Source organism: Ahaetulla prasina, chromosome 2, assembly GCF_028640845.1.
Source record: "Ahaetulla prasina isolate Xishuangbanna chromosome 2, ASM2864084v1, whole genome shotgun sequence".
In the NCBI taxonomy this organism is placed as follows: domain Eukaryota; kingdom Metazoa; phylum Chordata; class Lepidosauria; order Squamata; family Colubridae; genus Ahaetulla; species Ahaetulla prasina.
In genome coordinates this window covers 1,265,399-1,279,545 of record NC_080540.1, presented here as the reverse complement: position 1 = coordinate 1,279,545, position 14,147 = coordinate 1,265,399, and the positions used below count along the sequence as shown (strand labels likewise).

The window sequence follows — 14,147 nt, the reverse complement described above, 5'->3', positions numbered from 1 at the left end:
CAAAGCCCCAGAGCCCCATTTGGACCCCTTTCCAGAAGGCCAGTAAGGGAGGGGCTCCCTCCCCCTCTGGGGCCTTTGGGAGTTTAGGATTAAAACAATCAACGTTCAAAGGGAATCAGTGAAATCGAATGGTGGTCTCCTTTCTCTGCAGGTCTTAGTTCTCTTTACTCTTTATTCTGAGTCATTTCCACTCCAGCATCTTTTAAATCCAACAAATAAGTAGGTAAGGAAGTAAAATAATATTTATACATATATAATTAAATTAAAAAATTAAAATTAAGTAAATAAAAAATTAAAGAAACAAAGAAAATTTAAAAATAAATACATAGATAATAAAATAACATTAATAAACTAAAGAATAGAATAAATAAATAATAAATAAACTAAACAATAAAATAAATTAAAATAATAAATAAATATGGCTGTAAATCGCCCTGAGTCCTTCGGGAGAAGGGCGGTATAGAAATTAAATTATAAATAAATAAATAAATTATAAATAAATAATCAATCAATCCAGATAGAATTTATAATTATGAATCAAACCTGAATCACCCGGAATCCTGGTCTGGCGTTTCCTCTGCCTTGAGCAGAAGCCGATTCAGAGGCTGAGAAATTTTGTTCAGCCAATTTTGGGGGTCTGGGAGAAAAGCCCCCCTTGAAACCCCCTTTTTGGTCCCAGACTCAGCTTCCCCTGCAGCCAAATCCCTTCCGTCTTCCTTCCTGGGGAGGCTCCTGATTTGGGGAAGAGACTCCAAAAACTCCCACAAACCTTAAAACTGAATTTGGGGTCATAAGAAAGAAATCCGGCCTCCATTCAGCCCTGAAGCCTCAGATTCTTTCATTCTCTCTTCCAGATTCTTTGCAGATCGCCTAGATTTCTTTGTGTAATTTACATTCTCTGTGTAATAATAATTTTATTTATTTCTATCAACTGATGGGGTTTCAGAGGCCAAACATTGTGCAAATCAAAAATTCCAGCTGCACTTTTTGCCATTCGGCCTTTCCAGGGAAATTTTACTCCTTTGATGGAAACTGAAAAATCTTGAAATCATCTTCACTTAAGAACTGCTAAAGTCTGAGGTTCCCATTGGGAGCCCAGGAGGTTCTCCAGAAATAATCTGTGGCCATAGAATGAAATAAAATGTTTCTCCCTTAAGAGAAAAAAAACAGCCCTAAATTATTGACTATTTCAGGGGAACCGACAGAGATTTTGTTCTCCACATATTCAGTCTGGAGGCAAAACTCATTTTCACTCCCAAATTCTTCCCAGCAAAGCTAGGAGGATGATCACATCCATGTAATACGAGATTAGAATTTAGTAAATAAATAAATAAATGATATTCTCTCAAATTTGAGAGATAGTTTGAAATATTTTTACCACCAAAGAGGATGTTTCCCTGGAGATAATAATCCCCTGATTGATAATATTCAACATTGAATTATTTCTTACTATATCAATTCAACATTCTTCTTGTCTGCCATATTTGAAATAATTTCCATTCCAGCAATATTTAACATGGAAATTTCCTCACTTCTACGTACTAATTTATCTGATGATTTTTAATAATCCCTGAAAGTGGCTCAAAGATCCCCTGACAATTGTGTTGGTGTTGTGAGTGTGTCTCTTTTGTGGCCTCTCAGGGCCTCCCTCCCTTCTCCCTCCTTTTGAGGGTCTCAGGGGGGATTTTCCCTTCAGGGAAAGGAGCTTCATCAGCTGCCCAAAGACTCCAAATCCCATGCTCCCCTCCTCTTTTCCTCCCTTACCTCCTCCCTCCCTTCCTCTGGTTCAGGGACAGGACCAAAATCTCTGGATTTATTTGTGAAAATCTATTAAAATTTTGAATTTTAATAAAAATTCAAAATAGTGATCCTGAATTTCATTGGGATTAATGTAATTTCTTCCTGTGAAATCCTTCATCAAAAGTATCATTTTTACTGCAATGAAAATATTTCAAAGGAGAGGCCAAGAATATTGCCTCTGTTTTTCTTAGTCCCAATGCCTTTTATTTCTTTTGTTTTAAAAGAATATTCTGTGTATTTAGAGCCAATTGTTCGTCCGGCTCCAGTTTAGGAGACCTGAAATCACAGAATGTTTCTTGAGTCTCTTTGGGGGAATTTTCTCTTCCTTTTTCTTTGACTTCTGAGCTACTTTTCTCTCCGGAGAGATCCGGGCGTCTCCTTCCCCCGAGAGCCCAAAGCTTTTCTCTGGCCACCAAGAGAGGCTCTCAACCTTTCCTCAACTCTCCCCAGAATTAATTCAGCCTCCATTTCTCTGGGACAAAATCATATCTTGTTTCTTCTTCAATGGACTCCAACAAAGGAGCATCAACTTCTATCTTTTGCTAATATTTTTATCCAAAATCCAAATGAGCATCAATTCTTTGGATAAGTGATCAAAAATGAAAAGTAGATTGTGGCAGTCCCCGCGCCGGACGGAGTGAGAACGAAGACACGGAGTCCAATTCTCCTCGGGTGAACGAGCCCTGAGCTAGCTCGAGACAGCTCTTTTATTAAGATTAAGGGTTAGGGGTGGGTTACAGAAGGTAAGCAGGGAAGGTTACATATTAGCATATATTCAACATGTGAACACGTGACTACAAGCACATCCACCAGCCTATGATTTTGGGAGAAAGCTCATGATTCTTGGGAGGAGTTTTACCATGAGGTGGCTCTTTGTTCTCTGCTTTTTGCCTACGTGGTACAGCAAACAGAAATACATCTTGAAACATCCTGGCTCTGCTTGTTAACAAATCTCATATAATTGTGTGTAGGAGTAACTTCTTTTGAAGCTCTGTGAAGTGGGCCTTATCAGAGAAGGAATGTTCTGTGGCTATCTCAAAGGTGTTGATACATTTACAGGCAAACATCTTTGCAACCTTGGCATCAAACAGATTTCTGCTTACATGATAAAAATTAGCCAGACTTACTTATGCTGATCTTTTTGCACATAAGCAATTTCTCAAAACTTGCTCATGCTTATATTTGCACATAAGTAATTTTATAAACAATTTCATAAAGGGGTTCATATGGCATAATATCGCAACAGTAGATCTGTGTCATATTTTATTACATTAGGCATCAAGCTTGATACCCAAAATAAATCTTGAATAACATGATGTGGGGCAGATAAAATGTACTTTCTATTCCTGCTGTTTTAAATCAAGAGGTCTCTATTTGTCTCGTAAATTGGATTCCTGGATGGGCAGAGGGAGAAAGTTGTGTCTCTCGGTAGGTATTTAAAAAGAAAAAAAAATCTTTTTCCGATCCAATTAAAATCTCCAGTAACTCCCATCTGGCCAAATTGGAACCCCAAAATCTTCACATTGCAGTGTTGTAAATAATGAGGTTTAGGCTATAAAAATAAAAATGTAAAAATACCAAATTGCAGCTTTTGAATTTCCACTGATTTAAAATCTGATCCTTCCATTTTCTTGCTAAAAGACTTTTTTTCTCATCCCAAATTTGCATATTTTGTTTTTTAAAAAAGGTCATTTTCAGTTTGTAAAGCCACTCCCTTCTTTTAGCAATACTGTTGCGTCGTTGTCATCTAGGGTGGGTCTTCTTCGTTGACTCGTAGGGTCCCCGCAGGGATGCTGTTTGCAAATGACTCTGGCCCTCGCAAGGGTGCGTGTTAGGAACACGGGCTACCTTCCCAATAAGGACTCAGACACCATTGTTCTCTCGGGATGGGGTGAGCCCAGATTGCTCTGAGCGCACACCTTTTATTGAGTAGCAAACAGGTAAAGCATGACTATACAATTATCACGTAGCATGAATTGTTATCCTAAGTATCTGTTTCCCCAACTGCCAAATTAGGTTATGTCTTTCTCTTGATTAGGTTAAGTCTTCCTCTTAATTAGGTTAAGTCTTTCCCTTAATTAGGTTAAGTCTTTCTCTTAATTAGGTTAGGTCTTTCCTCTTGATTAGGTTAGGTCTTTCCTCTTGATTAGGTTAGGTCTTTCCTCTTGATTAGGTTAGGTCTTTCCTCTTGATTAGGTTATAACTGTTGACAGTTGACTCAGTTGTCTGACCAAGGATTACAAGGCCGAATTACTGTTCAGATTTTGTACCTCGCAATGCACACTGACTCCACATTTCCTCCTTTTTTATTTTATTTTAAAATTGCTCAAGACAATCATATTTGATAGCTTCCATTGCATAAGTTTGCATGGCCGGAGCAGGCCCTTTAAGGTCGACACCTTCCATGTCAGTGAGCAAGATTTTTTGTGAAAGGTAATTGTCATCCTCTATATCAGAATCAGAGGTAAATGCTAACAGTGGCTGTTTGCATGGGTCGTAAACCTGAGCAACTACCAGATTCAGTTTTGCCTTGGTTTCAGAAACCTCCGAGTCAAGTGCTTGAATGCGAGATTTTAAAAATTGTATCATGTGGCTTTTCTCGCGGCCAGCGGGCTCGCCACGAAAGGGTCTGTGCAATCCCCGCGCCAGACGGAGTGAGAAATGAATAAGCAGAGTCCAATTCTCCTCGGGGTGAGCAAGCCCCGAGCTAGCCCGAGACAAACTCTTTTATTGTGTATAGGTAAAAATGGGTGGTTACAAAAGGTAAGCAGGGGAGGTTACATATTAGCATATATTCAACACGTGAACACGTGACTGCAAGCACATCCACAAGCCTATGATTTTGGGAGAAAGATCATGATTCTTGGGAGGAGTTTTACCATGAAGTGGTTCTTTGTTCTCTGCTTTTTGCCTACGTGGTACAGCAAACAGAAATACATCTTGAGACATCCTGACTACATACTAATAAATCTCATATAATTGTGTGTAGGAGCAAACTTCTTTTGAAGCTCTGTGAAGTTGACCTTATCAGAGAAGGAATGTTCTGTGGCTATCTCATAGGTGTTGTTACATTTACTGGCAAACATCTTTGTAACCTTGGCATCAAACAGATTTCTGCTTACATGATAACAATTAGCCAGACTTACCTATGCTGATATTTTTGCACATAAGCAATTTCTTGCTCATGCTTATATTTGCACATAAGTAATTTCATAAACAGTTTCATAAAGGGGTTCATATGGCATAATATCGCAACATCTCCTCTGTTTTTATTTTTCAGGACCAGACAATCAGTGGGTTTCATGGTGGTGTAAACACAGATATTAGCCATACTATCCTTGTCTATTTCTTTTCGTCAACCAGGCAGGAATTGTTAGGTGCAGTTTGGGTGTAATCATCTTCGAGTTCTTCAATAGCCAGTAAAGATAAACTTTTAGAAATTGTTCTAACAAAAATAGGTAGAATACAAGGTAAAATTATACATCCTAATGCAATTATACCAACTACAACTATAATAGCTTGTAAATCATATCAAAGTTAAGTCCGTTAGTTTTTTCTTTGAGTCCTGTACAATGTCAGATGGTCAGCATAGAAGCAGCATTCTTCCTTTAAAACCACACACAATCCACCTTCTTGGAGAAAGAAAAGGCCTAAGGAGCGATAAATGTCTCTTGTAGGAAGAAAAGAGTCAGTTGCCATCAATCTTTTGATGGTAGGGACGGATATGTCGACCAGGGCCTCAAGGTCTCACCGTTGATGTGGATGTTCGCTGCTGACAGAAATCTCAAAATACAAATCCTTACATGAATACATAAAACAAGAAAAAACCAAACTGTCTTAAAAAGTCTTTTGATCGTTACATGTTTAAAAGACATGAGAAAGGGTCCCCTCCTCCTCCCTTTCTGGGTGAAAAAAGGCATTGTTGGAGGATTAGGGAGGGGGCCAAGGGGGAATAGATAGCTTGCATGTAGAACTGAAATAGAAACAACAAACATACAAATCTCAGTTTTGTTTTTTAACAAAGGTACTATGTGGAAGACAGAGAAAAAGACAATCAATCAATAAAAACCCAACTCCCACCCTTTTTATTTATGTGTGGAAGTTGGTCACTAACAAAACCATGCTATCAAAAACTTTCAAAAACAAACCACATTATATCTTAGCAAAATCACCATCTGTCTTACTTTACTCATACTTTTCTAACTTCCTAAAACTTTCTCAGCACTAGTATCAAAACATCCTCTTAACTCTCTCTTCACATACTGTAACCTTCTAACTTATCACATCCTATAACTTTCTAACGTATCTCTGAAATAGTTCCTAAAACAGGGCACATATTGTGCTGCTAAAAAAGAAAAAGAAACAATACAAACAGCAAATAAGGGTTTAAGCTGTTGGGTGAGTCAGTTTATGTGGAAAACCTGAGTGCATTTTCCAAAAAACAGATTTACGCTTAAAAAAATGTGTCCATACATAAGAAGATAGCCATTTGTCTGAAATGCTATAGGGTTTCCTGCCTGGGCAGGGGGTTGGACTAGAAGACCTCCAAGGGTCCCTTTCAACTCTCTTTATATATGTTAACAGCTTCAAAAATACAAAGCTAGGTTTAATCAGGCAGTTTAAACCTCAAAAAGTTCCAGAAAAAGGAAAATTAAAAATTAAAAGCAAAAGCAAAATTATATGCATGATTAAAAATTAAAAGCAAAATTGTTTTCAGGGTTAAAAGGTAAAATCAAAAGTGTTTTCAGGATTGAAAAGAAAATATGTCTGCATAGTTTTTACATAGCTTGTTACAAAAGCAATGCTTCCAAAAAGCCTAATTGTCCCTCCCTTCTCAGACAAGAAAGAAGAGAGAAAAAAAAAATGGAGTGGGGGTGAATGGTTCTCCCCCGTAGCCCACCCTTTTCCCTGGCACTACAAGGAACCAAGGGGGTAGTTAAGATAAGCCAGCGAGGAGAGAGAGAAAAAACTTTTAAAATAGTCTGAGCTATCGCACCCATGGGGAAAAGGAGGGTGCTCTGGGGAAGGGAGGCAGTGTCCAGTAGCTGAAAGGCAACAGGAACTACAGCATTCTTTCTAGTTGAGGATGGCTGAAGGGACCGTCTTTAACCAAATACGGTCTGGTGTGTCTGGCTGGAACCCAAAGCACTCGGTCCGGCAGCTGGATGGCTGTGTAACCTCGACCCCAGGTGATGAGATCAGCAGGCCCTTTCCATGTCAGGTCAGGTAATTCGGTAGTATACCTGTGGTTTGGGTAGACCTGCAGATGGGGAGGGAAAATGTCGCTCTGCAGCGGTCGCGGCGGTTGTCCAGTTAAGTTTAAAAATTCAACACATATAAACAACGATTCAAGGTATCTTGCACTGCTGGGAGGCCAGGGCATTTTCCCCTGTTGTTTGGTGTATCGGTCAAGGGCTGTTTTAATGTCTGGTTGGCGTTCTACCAGAGCTTGACCTTGGCTGTTGTATGGAATTCAATTTGTGAGTAATGTTCCACCGTCCATGAAGTCTGCAAATGCAGCACTGGTGTAGGCAGGACCATTATCTGTTTTTAGTTCTTTGGGGCATCCCAGCGATGCAAAGGTCCGAATACAATGATTGATTACATGTTTAGTGGCTTCTCCCCTTTGTGGGGTGGCCATGATGAAGCCTGAGAAGGTATCCACTGATACATGTAAGAATTTCCATGGAGCAAAGGATGGATATTGAGTAACATCCATTTGCCAAAGTTGACAGGCCACTGTTCCTCTGGGGTTGACCCCATCGGAAGAGAGTTACCTTGGCGGCTGCAGGTAGGGCATTGATGTATTATAGCAGATGCCTCAGCAACCGTTAAACCAAATTGTTTCATGAGCGCCTTTTTATTTTGATGAAAATAAGCGTGACTCTCCCAGGAGATTGGGAGAGAGAGACAGAACAGATAGTGAAGTACTAACAGAGGCAGCGGCAGCTGCAGCATCAACCACATTATTGCCTTTTTGAAGTATTCCAGGCAGAGGCTGGTGGCTTCAATGTGTGAAACATGAAAAGGAAGATGACGAGCAGAAATGAGTGTTTGTAGTTTGAGAAACAAAGATAGCAGTTCTGCATCGAGGAGGAGCCAGATATGACTCATAGAGAGAGCTAATAATTTGAGTGACATATAGACTGTCTAAGATGAGATTGAAAGGTTCATCAGAAAAGTTTTGAAAAGCCAATATAGAAGCAAAGAGTTCTGCTCTCTGGGCAGATTTTTGAGGAGGAGTAATTTTAGTGTACCACTGACCACCTTTCTGCCAAGCACAGGCACCATAAGACTTGCTGCCATCAGCAAAGACAGTGAGGGCATTAGGTAGTGGTTGGGGAGAGAAGGGGGAATTCAGGAGAAAGGAATGGTTCTTAGAAGTAGCAGTCGTGGGTCTGGTGGCGGATGGCAGGAGACTTTTCCTGGCCATTCGGCAAGTGCAAATTGCAATTCATCAGAAACAGACAACAAAGATTCCCAAATAGACAAAGAAAAAGGAACATATAAAATAGATGGTTCTATTCCAGCGAGGAGTTTACTCCTAGATCTAATCTTTGTAATGAGCTGCGCTAATTGTGTAGGCTTTGAAGTTAAAGAAGTGCGAGAAGTGTGAGGAAGATGAAACCATTCTAGGATTAGAAGTTTCTCCTCCTTTTGAACTAATGCCCCAGTAGGGAGCATTACAGTGTTGACAATGAGCATGCCAAATGGGATGTTAGGGGCAAGTCTGTCTACCCATATGTGTTTTAGGGTTAGATTGACTTGATGCATGGCATGCGTTTGTTGATCGGTCAGTTGTATACGGTCTGATGGTTGAGAGCCTTGTGTGAGGGCTGTGAACAGTGGAGATAATTGAGCAGTGGTTAGAGCTGTGTAAGAGCGAATCCAATTCAGTGTCCCCAAGTATTGCTGTAGCTGAACTAAAGTGGGCTTGTTTGAAAGGTAGAGGGTTGGCACATTTGGGGCCGCCGCTGACCTGAGAACCGTATATCCTAAATAAGAGAAAGGGGGGTGGGATTGAATTTTTTCTGGGGCAACAGTAAGGCCACCCTTCTGAAGGGTGTGTAAGAGTTTTGGCAATTGCTGTTTGACTGTGCCTGGGGGCCCAGGCGCAGCGACAAGAATGTCATCCATATAATGATACACAAGAAAAGAAGGGAACAAAGAACGAAAAGGTTGGAGAATTTTCAATGAAATCAGAATACAACTCATTGGGTTTCTGGCGGATAGAAGCAAAGGAGGAGACGGATGACTTAGGGTCATCCACTTTGAGAAAGGCAGATAAGATTATGGCATTAAGTGGAGGGAACAGGTGCACGGGGAAGCAGCTTGCAATGCAATGGTGTTAACAGCACCTTCCCTAGAAGATGGTCAGCGGTGATGCCGGCGGGAGGTTCCAGCCACCGCCACTCTTACCCTTGCCGCCAAACAGATTCAAAATCAGAAATTGCGAAGAGGAAAGAAGCATAGAGGCAATATTTTTCCAATCTTCCGGAATCAATTCATGACCATTGGCCATGGAAGTAAGCAAACCCCTGGTATAAGGACTCTGAATCCCATATTCTGCCACTGCCCTTTTAAGATCTTTAACCATTTTGAAATCAAGGGGTTGATGACCTCGAATTTTTTGATTAGGATTTTGCGGGTCATCTATAAGGGCAACAGGAAACATTTGCAAATCCTCTAAGGAAAGGTCCCCCGTTGCCATCGCTCTCTTCAGTCCAGCTGCGAGAGCAGAATGAGACAGTCTCCCCGTCCGCAGTTAGCAGAGGCGGAGGGGGGGCAGATGGTGGAGATGTTTCAGTTAAAGAGGCAATGTTGGAACATTTTACCTCAAGAGATTTTTGCTGCGTGGAGGCATCCTCGTATGGAGGTGGAGATGCAGCGTTGAGCGCCATGGCATCGCTCGAATCTCTGATAGCCTTTTCATAAATCTCCAGGCTAATAACAATTACTTGACAAGTTACAATCAAATCATGATTGGCTTTAGGGGGGTCATTTAAATATTTCAATATGCGCCTCCATTTTTTAGATGTAATATCCCCTGAAGGGGGATAGCTGGGATATTTTGCCAAATGAATTTCAATAATTTGACTAGATCATTTGCTGAAATTGAGGGTAAAGGTTTGCCATGGTTCATACAAATAATTTTTGCAGCCTTAATAAGGTCTCCAAGTTCTTGGAGGTGCGTAACCTGGCCCTTGGACAACCCTTTCTCCATACTCACTAAGTCTGACGACTGGAATGCCTCACTGGCGAAAGTATGGGGGCATCAAGGCGAACAACCAGGACCGGGGATCAAATCACGTCGGGGTCACCAGTTGTGGCTTTTCTCGCGGCCAGCGGGCTCGCCACGAAAGGGTCTGTGCAATCCCAGCAGGCAGTGAGAAATGAATAAGCAGACCCCAATTCCCCGGGGGGTGAGCGAGCCCCGAGCTAGCTCGAAACAACCCTTTTATTAAGATTAGGGGTTAGGGGTGGGTTACAGAAGGTAAGCAGGGGAGGTTACATATTAGCATATATTCAACACGTGAACACGTGACTGCAAGCACATCCACAAGCCTATGATTTTGGGAGAAAGATCATGATTCTTGGGAGGAGTTTTACCATGAAGTGGTTCTTTGTTCTCTGCTTTTTGCCTACGTGGTACAGCAAACAGAAATACATCTTGAGACATCCTGACTACATACTAATAAATCTCATATAATTGTGTGTAGGAGCAAACTTCTTTTGAAGCTCTGTGAAGTTGACCTTATCAGAGAAGGAATGTTCTGTGGCTATCTCATAGGTGTTGTTACATTTACTGGCAAACATCTTTGTAACCTTGGCATCAAACAGATTTCTGCTTACATGATAACAATTAGCCAGACTTACCTATGCTGATATTTTTGCACATAAGCAATTTCTTGCTCATGCTTATATTTGCACATAAGTAATTTTATAAACAGTTTCATAAAGGGGTTCATATGGCATAATATCGCAACAGTATCATACGTCCTATTACGCATGGTCCTACAATACAAGCAAGCAATAACAACACAATAGGTCCTATTAAAGCAGACAATAAAGTGGTTAACCATGGGGAAACGTTAAAAGGATCTTGATACAATGGTGGAGAATAGAGTGACATACCCTCCATGGAAAGATTGAGACTGCAAACCGGAGGACATTCTTGATTTAGGCACATACATAGTACATTGATGATATAAATCTGTAGTGGCATTAATACAGTAAGTTGAATAATTGAGAGGGACATCTCCTCTGTTTTTATTTTTTAGGACCAGACAAATCAGTCGGTTTCATGTTGGTGTAAACACAAATATTAGCCATACTATCCTTGTCTATTTCTTATTCGTCAGCCAGGCAGAAATTGTTAGGTGCAGTTTGGGTGTAATCATAAACTTTTAGAAATTGTTCTAACAAAAATAGGTAGAATACAAGGTAAAATTATACATCCTAATGCAATCATACCAACTACAACTATAATAGCTTGTAAATCATATCAAAGTTAAGTCTCTTAGTTTTTTCTTTGAGTCCTGTACAATGCCAGATGGTCAGCATAGAAGCAGCAGTCTTCCTTTAAAACCACACACAATCCACCTTCTTGGAAGAAGAGAAGGCCAAAGGAGTGGTAGATGTCTCTTGTAGGAAGAGAGTCAATTGCCGTCAATCTTTTGATGGTAGGGACAGATATGTAGACCAGGGACTCACAAGGTCTCACCGTTGATTTGGATGTTCGCTGCTGATAGAAATCTCAAAATACAAATTTTACATGAATACATAAAACAAGAAAGAATCAACTGTCTTAAAAGGTCTTTTGATCGTTACATGTTTAAAAGACATGAGAAAGGGTCCCCTCCTCCTCTTTTTCTGGGTGAGAAAAGGCATTGTTGGAGGATTAGGGAGGGGGCCAAGGGGGAATAGATAGCTTGCAGGTAGAACTGAAAAAGAAACAGCAAACATACAATATATTTCCATATGAGAAAAGGTAGCTGGATTCAGGAAGGAAATGAACAGGTGAAATCATTTAAACAAAAGTACAGAGAAGAAAGAAAGTTGAACTCTGTTCTTCAGCCTGTCTAGGTAGCCAGTCCATCCTGGAGGAAAAGTCATTTTTCTTCTTTCCAGTACCTTTAAAATTCATACCCACATAAAGGCAGGGACAAAGAAGAGATGACACAACTTGGGGAGGGGGTTTACATACAAATCTCAGTTTTGTTTTTTAACAAAGGTACTATGTGGAAGACAGAGAAAAAGACAATCAATCAATAAAAACCCAACTCCCACCCTTTTTATTCATGTGTGGAAGTTGTGCACTAACAAATCCATACTATCAAAAACTTCCAAAAACAAACCACATTATATCTTAGCAAAATCACCATTTGTCTTATTTGCTCATGTTTTTCTAACTCCTAATTCCTAACATTAAACTTTTATTTCAGCTTCATTAACAAATTAAATCTTTCACAGCACTAGTATCTGCTCATCCTTCTAAATCTCTCTTCACATCCTGTAACTTTCTAATGTATCTCTGAAATAGGTCCTAAAACAGGGACTGCTGCTAAGGAACTGCTTCCTAAAACTGTGCTGCTAAAAAATAAAGATACACAATACAAACAGTAAATAAGAGGCACCTTGAGTCTGATTCAAAAAAGAAAAACATTTTGTAAGCTTTTGGGTGAGTCTGTTTATGTGGAAAACCTGAGTGCATTTCCCAAAAAAAAAGATTTCTGCTTAAAAAAAAAAAAATTGCATCCATACATAAGAAGATAGCCATTTGTCTGAAATGCTGTAGGGTTTCCTGCCTGGGCAGGGGGTTGGACTAGAAGACCTCCAAGGGTCCCTTCCAACTCTTATTATGTATGTTAACAGCTGCATAAATACGAAACTAAATGAAACATTTTGAGTCAACTCAGTGCTTTAAAACATTTATAAAGGTATAGGTTTAATCAGGCAGGTTAAACCTCAAAAAGTTCCAGAAAAAAAAATTAAAATTAAAATCAAAATCAAAATTGTATGCAGGGTTAAAAATTAAAATCAAAAGTGTTTTCAGGATTGAAATTTAAAATCAAAATTGTTTTCAGGGTTGAAAGGAAAATATATCTGCAGGGCTTTTATGCAGATGAAGAAATTCCAAATCAGTGAAAAGCAAAGCTCCAAAGAGCCTATTTGTCCCTCCCTTCTCAGACAGGCTCAGCAGAGAAAAAAAATGGAGGGGGGGGGTGAATGGTTCTCCCCCCTCACCCACCCTCTTCCCTGGCACTACAAGGAATGAAGGTGGGGGGGGGGTAGTTAAGATAAGCCAGCGAGGGCAAAGAAAAAAAGTTAAAAGTAACTCACTGGAAAGACACTCTCATGCATTTGAAGAGAAAAAAAATGTCCAAAAGTAACTCACTTGCTTGTAAAAGGAAAAAAAAATTGTTTTTTTCCAAAAGTACCTGGCTGCTTGCATACGGAATTTATGCAGACAGATACACACACAAACACACACACTGGACACACATACATGCACACATGCAGAGACAATTTCTCACACATGCACATGCACACATTTCTTGCAAATCCAAAAGACAACACAGAAATCTCACACCTTTTCAATGAGTTTTGCACATACACACATTCCATGCAAATCAAGCATCACAATTATCTCTACAATTCTTATGCAGGTCTGAAAATGATCACATACATACATACACAAGCACACACATCATCAAACAACATTTACAGACCTGGGGAACGTTGTCTGAGAAAACTCAGCAGTTTAATTCATGACTGTGATTGTGGATCCTTTTAAGTCATTTTTGATAAGGCAGAGGTCTTGACAAACTGTTTAAGTGACTTCGTGTAAAATAAGGCATTCAAGGACCATGTGCCACTTGGACAAAATTTTTACAGGGGCTCTTGGACTTTCATGGAAATAAGTTCCCAATTGTTTCCATATAGTCACTGTGAGCAAATCCTTTTCCAGATTGTTTCCAATTATAGAGAAGTAATTGAACCAAATCAGTTGCTGGTTAGTCTGAGCACCCATGGGGGAAAGGGAGGGGTGCTCTGGGGGAAGGGAGGCAGGCAGGGGAAAGGAGGCAGTTTTCAAAGCAGGGATGGAAGAAGCAGGTATAGATTTAACTTCTGGCTCAATATGCTTTGAGGGTTGAAAGCAAGGAGCTGAAGGGATAGCAAGCACAGAGTTAATTTCTAGCTCAATATGCTTTGAAGGTTCAGAGAGGGGGGAAAGGGAGGAGGAGGGAAAGGAAGGATAAAGGGTAGTAAGAGCAGCCATGACCACCCTCCATGTGGTTAAGATTTCAGTTGGTGCCCTGGGGTGTTCATAAAGATATTTGCCT

At 40.1% G+C, this 14,147-nt stretch overlaps 1 protein-coding gene across 3 annotated transcripts in view; it reads left to right on the top strand.

The window, feature by feature from the left end:
- Positions 1-14,147, top strand: part of LOC131192807 (H-2 class II histocompatibility antigen, E-S beta chain-like) — a 142,254-nt gene that overhangs the window by 56,238 nt on the left and 71,869 nt on the right. The gene's annotated exons all lie outside the window — the stretch shown is intronic.